Source organism: Pogona vitticeps, chromosome 2 (assembly GCF_051106095.1).
Source record: "Pogona vitticeps strain Pit_001003342236 chromosome 2, PviZW2.1, whole genome shotgun sequence".
NCBI lineage: Eukaryota > Metazoa > Chordata > Lepidosauria > Squamata > Agamidae > Pogona > Pogona vitticeps.
In genome coordinates, this window is record NC_135784.1 from 195,698,733 (window position 1) to 195,701,499 (window position 2,767).

A 2,767-nucleotide genomic window follows, 5' to 3' on the forward strand; every position below is an offset into this window, starting at 1 on the left:
AAGGCTATAGTGTCAGCTAACGTAGTCTAAAATGGCTATAAAGCTATATGTAGCTAGGGCTGTGTATGAGCCTTTAAAAAAATAATAAAATCATGCTTTAAACCAATATTGTTTGTCAGCTATTTATATTTTTATTATTAGAATTTTCATCTCACTGATCCCCCAGAAAGGCTTCTAGCAAAACACAGGAAGCTGACTTTTATTGAGGCAGACTAGTGGATCATCCAGCATAGGTATTGTCAACTCTGACGGGTGGTCTCGAGGATTTCAGACACAATTTTTTCCTAGCCTTACCTCAAGGTTCCAGGTAGTCTCTTATCCAACTACTGTTCAGGCCTGCTCTTGCTTAGCTTTCAAAATCAGCAGAGAACAGTGGTTTCAGAGTGCTATAATTTATGCTGTAACACCTGCGTGCAAGCTTATGATCTGTAAGACAAAACACAAAAAGAATACCAGACATTAGTTTTTCTGTATAAGGTTTTAATAGTGACAAATTTCAATGGAAACAGTTTTGAGAAGGAAATGAAACTGAACTGATCTCTCAACTAAGTTGTCTTTGCCTCAGAATGATGGACTGACAGTTTAAAGATGATACAGTAGTATGTCTTATTCCTTGAACATGACATGCTTTGCAATTTTCACTGTTTTACATGATGCATGTTCTGTTCATTCAAGGGGTTCTACTGGAAATAATCACTTATCTTGAATTTTCCCCCTAATTTTCCTTATATTATCTTTTCTATATTTTATTGTGATTGTTATTCGATGAGTATGCACATTTTTGTATTTTATTGTATTTTTTGCTTTATTTTGTATTGGAAGCCGCCTAGAGTGGTCTGGTAGTCCAGATAGGCGGGGTACAAATCAAACAAACAAACAAACAAACAAACAAACAAATAATCTAAAGTTGCTTGCATGACTTCAAACATCTTTGCAACCATATGCTAGTTCTACTGTTATTGATAAGTTGCTTGTGACTTTATGATCCTCTAAAAGATCTTAATATTTAGCTCTGTTCAGATTTTCCAAACTCAAGGCCATGAGTTTCTTTACTGAGTCAGTACATCTTGCCTTAGGGCTACCTCTTGGCCTACTACCTTCCTCTTTGCATAGCGTTACTGTCTTTTCTAGTTAATTTTCTCTTCAAGTGCAACAGTCTCACTTTAGCCATTTTAGTTTCCAGAGAGAGAAGTGGGCTATAAATCTTCCACCTATTGTCATTTTGGTAGATCATAGCAACTGTAAAGCTCTCCTCCAACATTTTTCGGATGAACCTGGTTTTGTTTGGTTTGCTTGTCAACTTTCTTCATTGCCTGTACACATTAATTGGGAAGACCATGGTATAGATGAACATTGTTCTGGTCTCCAAGCACTACATCTTTCATAGTTGCCCTTCCTTTTCTAAGTCTAATTGTAGAACTAGCATCTTCTAGAACTAAGACTATAATGTAACCCCCCCCCCCCAGCATTTCATTAGATGCGCAGGCTAATGCGAGAGGATTTGAATGTGTCAGGGCAGCTGAAAACAATAACAATTTGAGACTCCTAGCAGTTGCCTGAAGCTGAATTCTCAACGGTGAAAACCAGCCTAAGATGCAGGATTTAATGTTCACAGAAAAGAACTGATGAGGAGAAAAGAATTCACCCTTGTCCAAACGGAGGTAGAAAAAGTATTGAATGGTGGCTACTGGGCTAAAGTAGTGATGGAAGGCAACATCGGCAAAGGATCTTTCATAGACAAATGCTGATCCCCTTCTACTGAAAGAACTCTGTCCAAGTTGGCACAGGGCTGGATTATACCTTGCAGTTGCTGGCATCAAAAACCAAAGCAGTTGTTTTAACATGTTGTTTCTATCAATGGACAAAGATACAAAAGCATAGGCAGTGCAGGCATTCTGTGTACAGTACTGTATTCTATTTAACATGATGTGATTCAGACCTTGAAGCCCATTGACTAGGATAGTTACATCAGTATTGCAGGTTCAGAATCCCCCCCCAAGTGTTTACAAGTGAGTTTGAAGAATATGCAGTTATTTGGATCTCAAATTTTAAACCAGACCTTTTTTTGTCTTGGGGATTTGAAAACACAACTTTTACTGCATAACATAGAGATCTATGCTCTCAAACCCCTAACATTCTTTTTGAAATTCCCTGCACAGACAGTGGAATAGTCTTAGCTATCATATATATGGATGCAAATTCATTTTCTGATCCTTCCAATCATGTGCTACAGCAAAATAGATTCTCTTTTTCCCTGTACTGCAGTTGCTTTCCTTTGTGAAATGGTTGGTACTCCTTGGCTGGGGATCAGTTCTATTATATTTCACAATAGTATGTTTTCTGTGTATTAGACAAATGCAGCGATCTTCAAGCTAACTCGTGTTAGTACTACACAGAAAAAGGTAGCTGTAAAACCACTTCTGAATATTTTATAGCAGAAAGTGCAGTGTTACATTTACACACCAGTTCAAGATGCAAATAAACCTACCATGCTGTCTCTGCATTACTGCATTAATTTACAATTAATGGACAAAACTGTCCAGCTTTCCAAACGGATACGTGGATCAACCTTTACGTCAATGAAGCGGACGCACATGCGTCACAGAAAGACGCTGCTCGGAAACGAGAGTTTAGGCATTTTTGTCTCCCCTCTCCCTCGCCTTTCGGCCGGCATCATAGAGAGGGGACTTGTGTACACGACGATCCTTTATTAGAGACTGACAGCCTCTCGTCTACTTCCGGGTGGAAAGGTCTCTCGGCGTCTCAC

At 38.8% G+C, this 2,767-nt stretch overlaps 1 long non-coding RNA gene across 1 annotated transcript; it reads right to left on the reverse strand.

Moving 5' to 3' along the window:
* Nucleotides 1-108: 108 nt before the first annotated feature.
* LOC140704774 (uncharacterized) lies at nt 109-2,730 on the reverse strand. Its single transcript, XR_012084193.2, has 2 exons — nt 2,489-2,730; nt 109-426 (listed from the first exon to the last, which is right to left on the reverse strand). It is a non-coding gene; the product is annotated as an uncharacterized LOC140704774 (long non-coding RNA).
* Nucleotides 2,731-2,767: the final 37 nt, after the last annotated feature.